This window comes from Protopterus annectens, chromosome 9.part0, assembly GCF_019279795.1.
Source record: "Protopterus annectens isolate FY-2018-M chromosome 9.part0, PAN1.0, whole genome shotgun sequence".
Classification (NCBI taxonomy): Eukaryota; Metazoa; Chordata; order Ceratodontiformes; family Protopteridae; genus Protopterus; species Protopterus annectens.
In genome coordinates this window covers 1,196,663,717-1,196,679,523 of record NC_056743.1, presented here as the reverse complement: position 1 = coordinate 1,196,679,523, position 15,807 = coordinate 1,196,663,717, and the positions used below count along the sequence as shown (strand labels likewise).

General features: G+C 37.9%; 1 protein-coding gene across 4 annotated transcripts in view; it reads left to right on the top strand.

Moving 5' to 3' along the window:
* The window catches only part of SMTNL1 (smoothelin like 1), a 394,205-nt gene that overhangs the window by 39,159 nt on the left and 339,239 nt on the right, over positions 1-15,807 (top strand). For 3 of the 4 annotated variants that reach the window (XM_044084113.1, XM_044084110.1, XM_044084112.1), the window contains exon 1: positions 14,325-14,635. The exons of the other annotated variant lie outside the window; for it this stretch is intronic. The gene's annotated coding sequence lies outside the window, so the exon portion shown is untranslated. Of the gene's footprint in view, positions 1-14,324; positions 14,636-15,807 lie in introns of those variants that run through there. 4 annotated transcript variants of the gene reach the window in all.

Sequence of the window (15,807 nt, the reverse complement as noted above, 5' to 3'; positions counted from 1 at the left end):
GTCACTGTTCCTTAGTGGTGCATCAACAAATCTTCCCTTGATCTTATTTATTTAGTCATGGATGTATGCATGTTTATTAGGATGCAGCACTGATCCACAAAGACCTATTTCAGACACAGCCTATAAAACACATAAGAGAAAATAAACATTTCAACAGCTATCACCAAGTTATACTTGTAGCAGAGTAATCTGGAAATGAACAATGAAATGAACATTAACAATCCTGAGTGCAGTGAAACACTAACAGACAAATGAAAGATTAATTTATATAGAAAGAAGATGAAATTAACTAGGAGAGGAAAGAAAGCTAGGGATGAGTTACTGGAAGGGTAGGGAGAGTATTAGGTTGTACAAGAAATATCTCAACTCTTTTGGATGCTTCTCTTAGAACTTATCATTTTTGTGGAAAACAGTGAGAAATAAAGCATATATAAAATGTCTTATATTACATAATTCTCACTACCGTACATACTGAGTATGCGGCTGGTCCTGCTTAACTACACACTTACTTATTTCCCCATCCTCATATAAACAGCCACACGTTCCTCCTAGCGTTACTGCATTCCTGGATTGTTTTGGACTGTTTACCTGCAGGAAGCATGTTCCAATCACCCATCACCTAATACTATTTGACATGTAAGACAAACTTGTAAAATGTAGAAATACTTCAACAAACCACAAAAACTGAAGCAGTTCACAACAGTTGCCCAAAACAGGATAGGTATCCAAATGCGTTGAAAGAAAACAATTTTATTAAGCTCCAGAAATGCTTTTCGTTGTTTTTAAAAAAACAACTTCTTCAGATTAAAACCATTTTTGAAAATCCGGGGGTTTAAATTCTCCTCTTTCCTGTCACATGATTACAATCAACAACATCAATGGTTATTCACATGGTGCTTAACAAGTAAAACCCCACCCCTCCTTTCTTTTGTAACAAAGTTCTACAATGTTATAAAAAACAATAATTAAATATGTAGAACTTTCTTAATGTTCAAGTAAAAACATTTACTATGAATGAATACTTCATGTTCCAGATTTCACGTTTGAATATGTGAACTAGAAACAAATTGTTCTTTAGAACTACCATCACTAAAATTATTTTGTATTTAAAGTGGAATAGCCACCAACCCACTGCAAAACATATGTTATAAAAATACATATATAAAATAAATAATGTATAAATATATATGTATATCTATAAAACATAAATAGGCAAAAAACTAGCTACCTATTTAAACTTCTTAATTTTAAAATACACATAATGGAGCTTAGTTCATTTATTCCTGGATAATGGCAAGCATCCAACCTCAATTGCCAAAAGAGTTCACTTCTCTCCAAAATAAGTGAATCCGGTCCCCCCCTCCCATCATTCTTGACTTGGTCTATTGCCCGAAATGTAAACTGGTGCTGGGGGTACTTTATAATATGTCTTGCAAGTGCGTTCTCTACCTTATGTCTCCCTATTTCATACACATGTTCATATACCCGTTCACGGAGTCTTCTGTCAGTCTTCCCAATATAGGAGACCGGACAGTGTATGCACCTTGCTATGTATACCACTTGCCTAATCTGGCAGTCAAATTTGCCCCTTATTTTATATTTCCTCCCCTTGACCTCAAATGTTTGGCCGATGTCCATATATTTGCAATATCTACACATATTGCATTTGAACATACCCATTACATTCACCAACTTGTTGGATTTCTTTTCCAGGATTTGCTTCAAATTGTTTTCCCAATTGAAAACAATCCCCGGTTTCTCCTGAAATTTGCCCCTGAATGTGCCATCATTCATTAATATATTCCATTTTTTTTAATTATAGAAACCACACCTTTAGCATCTATACTAAATGAGATTATAAAATTGTAAGGGCTGATGTCCTGTCTAACAAGCCATGGTTCTATAGTCTGTTCATTATATTGTTTGAGAATAGGCAAATATATTCATCTCTCCCTTTTAAATTGGACTTCATCAATCAGGTCCTGAATTAAGGCTAGGGGGTAACTTCTTTTCAAAAATAATCTTTTCATAAATTTACACTCTTCCTGGAAATCGTGGTCCATTGTAACCATCCTTGCAGCCCTAACTAGTTGCCCTTTTACTACAGATTTCTTCTGTGTATACGGGTGGCAACTAGAGAAATGCAAGTAGGAATTAGAGTACGTATCCCTACGGACTATTTTTGCTATATAGCATGCATTACCAATGTCTTTAATTAAATCCACATCCAAATATGCTATTCTATCCTGGGCAAAACATATGTAAACTTCAGGAATTCTGATGTAGAATTAAAGAATTCAACTATCTCCTGTGGAACTTGCATATCTCCCTTAACTAAGATAAAAATTTCATCCAAGAATTGTGTATAAAATTGAATTTTCTCTTGGATGAATGGGTTGGCCATGATAAACTCCCGCTCCCAATATGCCATTACAAAATTGGCCACACTTGCCCCACATGGGGAGCCCATGGCCACATTTTCTTCACAGACTGTAGCCATGTTGATACTATTGATACCTTCCAGGTGCTTCACATTGTCTGTCCTGCCACACTCCCTTCTTTCTTTAGGAACAGCAGACCAGAACATGACTTTTGGTTTCAAGGATGCACAGAAAAGATGGAGGCAAGATAAAGGGAAGACAGAGGAAGGACTATCTCTGATGAAATAGCTGCAACAACAGCTCCCTGTTGAAATGTCAGCACTTGTAATGCTGAGAGCCAAAACACAGAAAATATGTCTGAAAATGCAGGAGAAGACAGAATATCAGGCTTTGCTCTTCTCCTCTAAACTTCTCAACACTGAACGTATCACACAATGCATGTTCTTTACATTCATCTGTAGTACCTCATGTAGAGGTGCATACATATGCATGAGGAATAATGCCCACATGTTTTAATGGCTTGCCTCTGGTTCACAGGTAAGTAAAGAACTGCACCATCATTGGCATGGTCTGAGGCAGGAGATCAGGTGGACACTGGCAGCCATGTGACAGTATATGATGCCATTACTATCACAGTCATAAAACAGCCTAAAAATACCGGCATACAGTTAAAAAGTGTACTATCAGGGACTCCCACAACACGGTGATGACTCTACCCAAGCCACTGCTGGCTCAGAGACTGTACCACGGCCACATTGGCTACATGCTCTCACCATGGGTAGAAGAATTCTCTCAAATTCCCAGCTCATGATAAGCAGTCTGAGATGTTGGCATACCCACTACACAGCCTGTCAACAGGGTGGTGTACAAAATCCATATCCACAATTGCCTTTTGAGACATATCAGGCATTGTCTACACAGCAGAAAATGTGTACTGACTTTGTCCAAATACAGGTTACTGCTACTGAGCATTTGATAATGACAGTGAGAGAAGCTTGGTTAGCACAAGCATCCATCTATGTGCAAATCTCCATGGGTCAGATCAAGTGCACATGCATGGAGAGTATCCAGCATGGGTGGCTCAGTTAGCTCAAGCGTCTCTCTATGTGCAAATGGCCATGGGTCAGGTCATGTCCACATGCATGGAGGGTATTCAGCATGGGCGGCTTGGTTAACACAAGCATCCCTCTATGTGCAGATCTCCATGGGTCAGTGAGTTGGTTGTTGTAGGGCTTCCACATCTCAGCAAAGGACCTCACAGTGTCGTTCCTAGTCCCATACTGTAGCCACTCACTATCAAGGGTGTGAGCAGCATCACATAGATCACACCACCCTAGAAATTCAATCCCTGCTCTTGTGACAACACTCATCCCTGTTCCTCCAGAGGCTCATCAACCCTTTCACCAACATTATGTATGATCTAGTCAGTTGTGAGCTGCACACCACATGTTTCACATCCTCCACATCCACAAGGACAGAAGCAGCAGCACTTCTGCAACAACAGCGAAGAATACAGCACCTGTGAAGAGGTGAATTATTTTTTTTTACTTACCTCTGGAGAGGATGAAAATTAAAAAAACAAACAAAAAAAAAAAACTCTTCTTACCTATGGAGAAAAAAAACGACTCTATTTTATTTTACATTTGTTGACCGGGATAGTCCGACTGGATACATGACGATTTTCAGGGGAGGCCCTGGGAGAAAAGCTCTAAACTACATACTACATACATACTACAAAATACTATTTCATATATACATATAAATCAGGTTTTACAATCTCTAAACAGAATTACATTCATTACAAGGATCAAAATATAACTTGGTCACACATGTTAATACAAAGTTATTAGGTTATTAACCAAATAACTAGGATATAGTCACTTAGAGGCACTTAGAGGTAGGAAATCCTCATTAGGCATACAGTTGAGGGAGTAAAAGTTAATTGGGGGAAAAGCAAGGACATATCCACTGTGTTTTAAAGTATAATATAAGATTTTTCCTGAATTAGGGTAAAGAGGGTTCTGATGTTAGGTCATCAGGGAGTGAGTTCCATGTTTTGCTTACAGAGTTGGCAAACAGAGCATCCCCAGCTGCATTGTTAGTTTTGAGCATGTAAACTAACATTTTGTTAGAGGATCGGAGTGTCTTGAGGTTCTGGTAGGGGGTGATAAGGCTTTTAAGGACAGGCATGTATTCGGACCGGTAGAGAATCCTATGGGCAATTACTAGGCAATTGACTTTAAGTAGATTAGGTAGTTCAAGCCACCCTAGAAGATTAAGGTTTAGACAGTGGTGGGTTCTATAGGCTGTACCAGTGGCAAATCTAGCAATGTGATTATAGCAGCTAGTGAATTTGTTGAAGTTGGTTTTACTCAATTTTGTGAGTAAGGGGGAGGCACAGAGGAGAGTAGGGAGTAGGTGTGTGCGGGCAATAGCATTCCTAGCTAAGGGAGTTAGGAAGGGTTTAATGTTGTATAGAGAGCCAGGTTTTTCATTAACTGTTTTAATCGTATGGTTAAAATACAAGTCAAACTTAAGGTTATTGTCAACTATTACACCTAGGACCTTGGTCAAGGGGTCTGGTGAAATAATGGTGCCATTGTTAGATTTTATGGTGAAGGTCAGTACGGTGGACCTTTGAGATGGAGAGAAAAGCAGAAGCTTAGTTTTGTTGGGATTTAATTTGAGACAGTGATTAAGAAGCCAAATTTTAACTGTGTTTTTTGGGATAAAGACTGCAGTTCTGTTGGGGATGTGGCCAAGCATATTAGAGTCGAGTCATCCATGTACTGAATGCAGGTAGCCTCTGGGATGACTTTGTGCAGGTCATTTATAAATAGAGAAAATAGGAGGGGTCCTAAGATGGAGCCCTGGGGGACTCCTAGGGTGATGGGTAGCAGGGTGGATAGGTTGTCCTGCCATAGGACTGCCTGTTGTCTACCACTCAAGATTGGAACCATTGGATAGCCTGGGTTTCTAGGGAAATGGTTTCCAGTGTTTGTATAAGTATTTGGTGGTTTACCATGTCAAAGGCCTTGGAAAGGTGTAAGAAGATGGCTGAAGAAAGTTTATTATTGTTTTGGTTTTTATTTCTAATGTTAGTGAAGGAGAGAAGGGCAGTGGTGGTGCTATGGTATGGTCTAAACCCATGTTGGGAGTTTGTCAGGAGATTGTTCATGAGAAGATAGTTCAGGAGTTGTCTGTGTATGCATTTCTCCATAATTTTGGCAAGTGGAGACAGGATAGCTATAGGTCTATAACTAGAGAGCTCAGATGAGCTGCCTCCTTTATGGAGTGAGATAACATGCACTATCTTCCAGATGGAGGGGATGGAAGCTACAGATATAGTTCTATTGATCAGGGTAGATAGTGGGTAAGTTACAACATCGGCTGCTTTTTGTAAATACTCTGCTGGGAGGAGGTCAGCCAATAAGGTAGTTGGTTTTAATTGTTTAATTAATTTTCAGATAATTGATGTTGAGACTGGTTGAAAGTTAAAGGTAATTTGGGCTCTAGGTGTAGTAACAATTGGATGAGGGCAAATTTTGATATGAAGAGGGGAAAAAAGAAAAAGAATAAACCCCCCTCTGCCCACAACTGGAGAGTTGTAAAGATATTAAAAACTATAATTTAAATAAAACATTTCTATGGAAACAGAAGCACAATTCTGTTTCCACCAATGGTAGCATGCAGAGGGGCCAGAAATGGCACAACAATAGCTTCAGCTGAGGCAGGTGTGAAGAAGCAAAAGTATTCAAAGTAAGACTTCATTTTCAGAACAACCGCAAGACATTTTTCTTCCACAAATACTGTGTCGGAGTGTTTTGATTTTAGACAAATAATTACAATTTCTGAGTTTTATTTTACTGACTAAATTTTTTGCTTGCTTAGTTTAGGATTAAAATCTGTTCCTACAGTGATGCCTAGTTTTCATTATACTAAAATCGAGCTGTTCAGTCTGTGTAAAAAATTACATCTGGTACATTAGTGAGATGCTCTACCTCAAGTATGATTTTAAATTCAACATCTTCTGAGTTGTCTAGAATAGACACAATTTTTTTCATCATCTGTAGATGATTGTGTAATCAATGCTTCTACTCTTTTAAACATTGATTCTGTTAATGTTAAAAGTAATTTTATACTTCCATTTAATAATGATATGATAAAATGTTTTTCAGATGTTAATTACAAGGTAGAAAATATCTTTAAATAATTTTATTCTTGCCAAAGCCAAGTAAGTTTTAATATGACTAAAGCTGATTGGCAGGTACTTAACAGACTTAAAATAATCAGGATGTTATTATTAGGCCAGCTGACAAAGATAGAAATATTATTATTATTATGAATAAGTATCAGCACTACTTTATGTGTATGGAAAACCTGAGTGATACAAGTACGTATAAGAAGGTTAATGTGGATGTATATAACAGATATTTGTTAAAATTTTAAAAACTTGATTCATAAATGTATTCAGTTGTGTTCCTGAAATCTATAAGAATTTTAATAATCCACCTGGTCACCCCATTGTGTCTATTTGTGGCATGGTCTTAGAAAATATTGATAGAATTATAAATGATTATTTATTGCCCCATGTTCATAGGATCATGGGAGGTTACTAGGCTAATGGCCCTAGGGTCCTTACATGCCTAGCCAAGTACAAACCCTGTTCCTAAGAATATCAAGGTATTAAGTGGAACCAAGTCAACAACTACTGCCCCTGTCAAAGAGGGACACAGGTGAAACTCCTGTGATGAATTTGTGGTTTCCTATTCAATCATCCAAATTATGCTTAAATAGGGTCAGTGATGGTCTCTGCTTCACTTGAATTGGAATTTTTTTCAGACGAGAGGTAACCTTCATGAGACATAGCTGTCTCTCCAGCAAGTCCTGTTGATGTCACATACAAGGTTTTGTTCCCTAGAGTGAATGCATCTTATACCATGTGATTTATGAATGTACAGCATTTCCATTACAGCAGGATCTGAGATTGCTTTATATGCAAGGCAGAGGTCATCTCTCCGTAGTTTGTAAGACACAGAGTATAGTGACAGTGATTTCAGTCTGTTACTATATGACATATGCTGAAGACCCTGAATTTTTTTTGTAAGAAACCTTTGAGGTCTTTCAAGTTGTTGCAGGTGCCTGGTAAGGTACATACCAAAGGTACCATTGTACTCTGTTATTGGCCTGAAGAGTGAGGAATGCAGGGGGTTATAACTTCTTTTGTTCTGGATGCAATGCCCTTACTTATGAGGTGGGGGGCATAGAAAGCCTTTCTTACCACTGTGGAGAAGTTGTGGTCAAAGGAAAGGTTGCTGTCAACCAGTGTGCCCAAATCTCTCGCCATTGATTGCGTGCTTACGATGTTGTTATTAATATGATAATCTGCAGGGACATCACCCTTGCCGAAGGGGATAATAATGCATTTTTTTGCATTAAGTTTTAGCTCATGACTTTGGCACTAGTCGGTTGTCTGTGTAAGTCCTTCTTGTAGGATGTTGGCATTGTTTGGGGATTCAATGACTGCACCCAGTTTGCAATCATCAGCAAACTTTGTCAGCCCTAGGCCTTTTGTTTTAGCCTGTACATTTGAGAAGTAGATTCCAAACAATAGGGGCCTCAGCACAGATCCCTGTGGAACACCGCTGGTTATAGGCCTGCTGGTGGAGGTAAAGTCATCTATTTTGATTGTGTGCATTCTATTGGTGAGCTAGTTTGCAACCCACATGACAATATACGAGCAGATCTCCAGTTTTTTTTAATTTCTCCAAGTCTTTTGGGCTTCTAATACCATGACTGGAATGGACCCCATTCCTAAGTCAAAGCACGATTAAAGTTCACAAAATTAATATAGTTTCAGTCTTTGATGTCAGCCAGAAATGTTCCTCACAGCACCCACAATGTGTCCAGTAATGACTCCTTCTGCAATTCGTATGGGGTTGCATGTATTGGCAACATATCTAAATACAATTGTAGATTCTTTTTTTATAAGACCCGCTGCTCCTACTACTATTGGAACTGTCTGGGTATCTTTCTTCCACATTTCTCTTGTTTCTGCCTGCAAATCCTGATATTTTATGACTTTGTGTCTCTCTGTATGCAAGACACTGTAGTCACTGGGTGTGGTGATGTCAATGATCAATGCTACATTTGTCCTCTTTTCATGGACCACTATATCTGGTTTTCTAGCATCTATCTTTTCAACTGTTGCTAATGGGTGATTTCATGTGATGTAGATGTCATCATTTTCTGTGATGCTTTGTGGCTTATGTTTCTGTTTCCAGTGTTTTTCAGCCACTTTAATACCATAATGTTTGCACAATCCCCAGTGCAATAGTCTTGCCACATTATGCCTTTCAGTATACAATCCTTCTGTCATTAGTATGTCACACCCAGCAATGAGGTGTGCAACAATTTCCAATTCTGTTTTACAAAACCTACATTTGTCTGCTTCCCCGACATGTTCGATGGACTTTGTAATCCAACGTGTACGTAGCTCGCTATCTTGGACCACCAATTTTAAACTTTCATCTCTTGGTTTGAATTTGCCTCTCTTTAACCATTCCTGCATTCGATCCTGATCAAAATGAGGTACTTCCAGAAACTTTCTATACTTGCAACTATATTTATTCATTTTTACATTTCATGCCTTCTCATCTGGTCCTTCACTTTATATTCTTTCTTTTGTTTTTTGGCACATTCAGGTGTTGCCTGATTTTTATCTGCTTCTGGTTTGATTTCCATTCCTGCTTGATGCCGATATGGTTCTACTAGATTAAGCAGAGACATCATCTTAGATTTATCTTCCTCATGTTTCAAAACTTTCGTTACGTTTGGGTCTTGTGAGGTCAGCAGATATGTGTGCAGTCCCACGATTGCAGAAGTATACATGCAATCAATTTCAAGGTGGCCCATCCCTCATTTGGAATACAGAATATATAATCTTGGTATGCACTGATTTTTATAAATCATTTGGTGAGCATGAAGCATCATTTTTGTTTTCCTGTCTAATGTATCCAACACATTTTGGGACCAGTCAATCACTCCAAAACTGTAAGTTAGGACAGGAAGAGCAAATTGTTTAACAGCTTGAATTTTGTTCCTAGATGTCAACGCTGTTTTCAGGATTAATTTAAGTCTTCTAAAGTATTCCTTACTAAGTTTTATTCGAATTTGTTCATGTTTTATTGTTGATCCTTCATCAGTTCCCAAATATTTATACACTCCCTAGTGCTGAAGTTCTTTAATATCACACTCTTCTTCCAAACTGATGTTTTGTTGGTGCTGCAGTTTTCCTGCTTTAAAGGTTGCTTTTGCACATTTATCAAGACTAAATGACATTCTTATATCATCTGAAAAAGTTTTGACAATTTGAAGTTGTGCTTTCATTTCCTCATCTTGATGAGCTATACAGTTTTAAATTATCGACAAAGAGAAGATGAGAAGTCTTAACACTGTTGTTTTCTAGGAGCCAAATTATAGCCATGGCCTAAACTGTTAAGTAGACAGCTTAATGGGTTAGGGGCAAGACAGAATACAGTGACAAAGAGTCACCATGGAATATCCCCCTTTGAATTTTTATCCCTGGGATAATAATTTGTCCTTTATCATGACTTAATAGTAGAGTGGTCTGCCACTGTGTCATGGTCACTGTAATGTAGTCAATCAGTATAGGGTGAATCTTGTACATTTTTAAGCACTCTTTTATCCATGAATGTGGGAATACTGTCAAATGCTTTTTTGTAGTCAATCCATGCCATAATTAGATTCTTCCCCTTTTTACAGTTCTCCACTATGACTTTATTTAACAACAAATGATCCTTTGTTCCATATGACTTTCTTTTATTGCCCTTTTGTTCTACTGCCATAATTGAATTTTCTTCTAAATTACTATAAACTCTCCAGCTGGACTATGATAACTATGATCTCCAGCTGGGTGAACGTATCAATGATTCCTGAGTGGGGAACAGTGTTAAAGGCCGTGGCCAGTTCCAGGCTATATGCATGGATTTGTCTTCATCCAGTGTTTTGGTGACCGTCTCAACGAAGTCCACCAAGTTCAAGAGACAGGAGCTCCCTTTAATGAAGCCAAACTGGATCTGGTCAAGTGTTTGGAGGTCCCCTATATCTTGGTTGATAAGGTCCATGATTATTCAATCCATAGCCTTGCAGATAAGGCTGGTTAAGCTTATGGGTCTATAGTTCCCAGGGTCTGTGGCGGCGCCTCCTTTATGTAATGGGATGATGGTTGTTGTTTTCCATTTAGCAGGTACAAAACCAGTGCTTAGACTGTGGTTAAAAAGAGTACCCCTTGGTATAGCTAGTTCCTGTTTAATCCATTTAGAACACAGCCTGGGATATTATCAGGTCCCATAGAGGCTGTGTTTTTGGCTTTGGAGAGAGCATTTATGACATGCTCCTTGGAGATTCTAGGTAGAGAACAGGTGGTAGGGATGCTTATAATTCTGATTTTTATCATAAACTTTATGAAATATTTTCATTACATTGATGACTTATATATATATATATATATATATATATATATATATATATATATATATATATGGGGAAAATAATTGGTAGCCTGCCTTATTCAATGATTAAATACTGAGAAATATAATTTACAGTTTACTACAAAAACATATGATGTGTGCACATGTCTTAGATGTTTTTGTTACTGCTGATTGTAAGATACATTCTAGATTATTTAGAAAACCAGCAGGGGTTTTAGACTTTATTAATGCTAACAATCATTATCCTGGGCATCTTATTGATCATTGCCATATGGGAATATGCTTAGGGCTAGAAGAGTCTGTAGCTGATGGGAAGAATCTCTGTTGGAAGTGCAACATATTATGGATAGATTTGTTAAATGTAATCATAGTTTTTTTATGTAGAGATGATTAGATTACTGTCACAAATGGAGCCCTTTAAGAGTTTTAACATCTACCGGCATAAAAATAAACATTTAGCTGATATTCATTTTTAGGCATGGAAATAAGCAAAATGTTTATTTTGTGACAAAATGTAATGTTCCTCCAGATGAAATAGTTACTACAGTTAAGAAGGCATTGACTATTTCATAGCAAGATAACACTTTCTATCTCTCTCAAATTATATATCTATATCTATAGTCCCAAGTATTTCTTACGAAAGAGGTCACAACTTGTCAGACATGTTAGTACATAATTATTTTATTTATTTTCCTTACCTAATTGTATTAATAATATGACCATCAGGATACGTAGGGACACAATTGGGCTGCACTGCACGGCTAGGCTTATAAAGGCCCTTGTCGTCATTAGCCTAGTATATACCTGTGAACCTATGAGCCTTATGCTCTACCAACTGAGCTAGCCAGGCTAGCCTATGCATTGTAGCTGACAAGACTGACTGCAGCTCGGGACCTGGATATGTACTCTAGACTGTGTTCAAGCCATCTAATGTTATTGCTGGCAATGAATTTAAGGTGCAATGTGACATTCTGACCAAGGGATAGTATAGGCCACAAGGAAGAAGGCTGTTACCTAAGGCAAGCTTGAAGCAGATAAAAATAACTACGACATCTCCAAGAAATGCTCTCATGAATGCTGTATCTTTTCCCTTCTCAGAGAGGGTTACTGAGTGGCAGGGCTTATCTGATACATAGATTGTTGCTCTGTAGCATGTAGTCTGCAGTGTAGGGGATGCATCCATTTTCTAGGTGATCTTACCTATGGGAGAAAATGTGACTGTTATAATATCAGCCATGAGTCAGGTTTTAGAAACTACAAGAATGCTGAGTTTGTAAATAACCCTTCCAGTATAAAAGTCAACTATGAAATGAACAGTAAAAAACAAAGCAGGAGATAGCAGCCACAGCTATGTAGAATAACAGCTTTATTAGTAAAAGACGTGAGCACTTTTGTGGCACCAGCCACTTCATCAGGCAATCAAAGAACAGTAAGACACAACAATTATACCAAGCTTAGCATTGCCACGAACTACCCACTTAATCTTAAAATCATATACCTAGTATAAAAAGTTTTATACCTAGTGTGAAAAATTTTAAAAGCTTAAAATTAAAAAACGCTTGACAATAGAAACAGCATATCACATCATACAACTTAATACATACAATATAAAAGTATAAAAAAGTATAAAAGGTCGAGGGGGTACCTTTTATAGTTTTTTATACTTTTATATTGTATGTATTAAGTTGTATGATGTGATATGCTGTTTCTATTGTCAAGCTGTTTTTAATTTTAAGCTTGGTTTAAGGATTAATTGGGTAGTTGATGGCAATGCTAAGCTTGGTATAAATGCTGTGTTTTACTGTTCTTTGATTGTCTGATGAAGTGGCTGGTGCCACAAAAGCGCTCACCTCTTTTACTAATAAAGCTGTTATTCTACACAGCCGTGGCTGCTACCTCCTGCTTTGTTTTTTTACTGTTCATTTCATTGTTGTTGGAGGTAACTCTTGCCAGCACCATTTGGTTTTTACTGCTGATAAAAGTCAACTAGTTATTTCTGAAACTCGTGGTACTGTAGTGAGTCACTTTGAGCTTCTCAGAGGTCAGTATAACAGGTGAAAGTGCACAGTGGACCAAGTAAACATGAATATTGTCTTCAATAGAGCCTGATAAGGTAACATTTTAATTTAACTTAATTGTATTATTCATTTGTTAACTAGGCAAAGCTACTAATCCCAACTACATTTTTACTGGCAACCAAGAGTATTACCTGGTTAACTCTTCTGTTCAGTCACACAGCAGATACATAGACACTGATGTATTCAAACATAGGGCTACAGGATAAATCTCATTAATAGCTCATAGCCTTAATATTGTTTGTTAAGCTACCCGATATTGAAACAGTGACAGGCATGGAACAGGAACTTCTAGAAGGGCAGTTGTGAGCTGTGTAGCCTGGGTTTGTGGCTCATTGTCCTCTGATTAGGGTTAAGTAATATGTACAAACACAAGCTTGAATCTGATGAAGGTGGCTTTTGTTAACAAATTTAATGTGGTAGGGATTAAATAGAAGGGATGGCACAAAGAAGAATGTTAAGGGGATAGGTTCAACAGACAGGGACAGTTCAGGTAAGCACAGTCATCCAGGTTGTATCTCATCACTTGATTTGTGTCAGCTGTGTGGTATGAGAGATCTGTCAGAGTAAGCTGTATCTGTTGTTTTGCTGTTACAAGAGCAGGCCATCAATCTGTTCGGCTTTTGACCAGGGCTTCATTATCATTTCAGGTGGTGAAAGCTTAACCTAGAAATGGGGGAGACTAATTAGCTAATGGCCAGCTCCCTTCTCTAGGTTAGGGGGTAGAATCTCACTCTGTACAGACAGCCCCTAGTGGAATCTGGTCTTAGGCTTTACACTGCAATATGGGGACCATGGAAATACTTGTGCAAATGGATTTTCTGTTGCCATGACCCTTAGAGTCAGGGATGCATGGAAACAATGCTTCTGGCAGCCTGCCAACAGCCAAAGTCTTTTGACTCCACTTCTGGAAGATCACTGGCCTTGTTCTCTGGAGATGGGGTCCTATGTAAGAAGTTGGTCTGTAGAAGAGTGGTAATGCAGTTACTGGATAAAATGTGAATTCAACAAGGACTAAGTCAAAAACATATATTGCACATTAGATGCACACAAACACACGTATTAAATAAATACATGAATGAATGAAAAAAATAATAGATTAAAAAAATGTTCCCTGTTCTGTAAAGAAAACTGGTGTAAAATATTGCAAATGGGAGACCAGCGGCTCACTAATGTATGAAGTCTAGTATGTGAAAAAAAGCTTGATACAGTAATGTGTTTTGGGATTGAGGTTTGCCACCTGTTTATCACTGGGTAAAAATAGGAAACCCCTCCTCTTCCACCCCCCCATCAAGCAGCAAGATAAGCCAGTAGGACTGGTATTCCTGAGTGTTTACTAGACTGACGAAAGAAAACAGAGAGAGAGAGACACACACACAGCAGAGAGACAGAGATAGAAAGACAAGAATAAAAGCAGCAGAAGGCTAAAATAGACAGTGGACAAAGTCTGATTCACTGACTGTACAGACTGATTACAACAGCACACAGCAGGGGCTTTAAAGAAATGCAGATCAGAATAAATTGAAAGATAAAAACTGAATGAAGGACACTAAGACAAAGAAAGACATGCAAACAGTTACAAATGCTTAAAGCTCCCATAGCATTTAAATACAAGGCAAAACTGTTTTGAGAGTAAGGCAGCCTGGACTGAATCAACATCCTGCAGGTAAGGTGCATATACTTTTTTCATTACTTATTCTTTGTAACACTGTATGATTGTCATGTATGTGTTGAGGAGTAGGCTGAATATCTTCTGTGAGTGTTAAGATGCTGTAAGACACCTAAAATTACTTAAGCATTCACATTATTTTAACGGTAGCAGTGGAAAAAAAAATCTCTTCATATCCTCTTGGCAGACAAAACAGGTTGCCTAGTTGTACTGCTTGTAACTATGTTTGGATGAATGCATATGCACTATGCCAGCATTCCCAAAAAACAGAAACTGCGCACCGTTGGAGAATGAGAAACACACAATCTCACACACTAACTCCCCTTCTTCCTGCCTCTGCAACAAAACTTGTGTCTTACAATCTGAATATGAAAGATTCGGAGCTAGTCTTTGGAATGTCACATCAGGCAACTAGGAAGTAGGGAATATTATATACCGTTGTCTCAAATTGATTCCTTCCTTGCAAAGAATACCGTACTTAGAAAAAAGTGCTGAATTCATCAGAGATAGTTCTCTTAGATTTTTTTTTAGTGTTCACAATTACAGCAAACCTGCCCAGCAGGACTTTGATACTATGAACTCCTTCCGTCATATTTGTCACTCTGTACCCACTACAAGGAAGGCAGGGTATGATGTTCCCCCTTCATGTGCTTTTTCATCCTGCATTTGATCTTGCCAATGCCACTACAGGCCTGTCCCAGCTCAGTATTTCCTATGGAAGTGATGCTATTGCTAATGTGCCCAGCATCTGAGTCTGTAACTTGCTTCACAGATGGCAAGAAACATGCAGAATTGATCACATCTGTGTGGCATTTCTCCTGCATCTAGTGTTAAGAAATAAAAGAATTTTAATGGTGGAAAATTTTGATGGAAGCCTCCTACAATTATTTGTATTTATTCATTGCATTTTGTTAACTTGGCTGACCACTATTGAGCAAAGCCTATTTATAGAAGGGACATGGGAAGAAAAGCTCCAAGTAAAACAATAAGATTGTATTTTATTTATTTATATCACTTTGCATGTTGTGTGTTGAGTGGGGAAAGCCATATATACAGAGTAATTTGCTACCAAAAATCTTAATAAAATATTTCTGTTAACACATGGATGAGTATGCATATAGCAGTATATAGAACTAATTATATCAGTGAAAAGTTACTTTGTCAAGAGT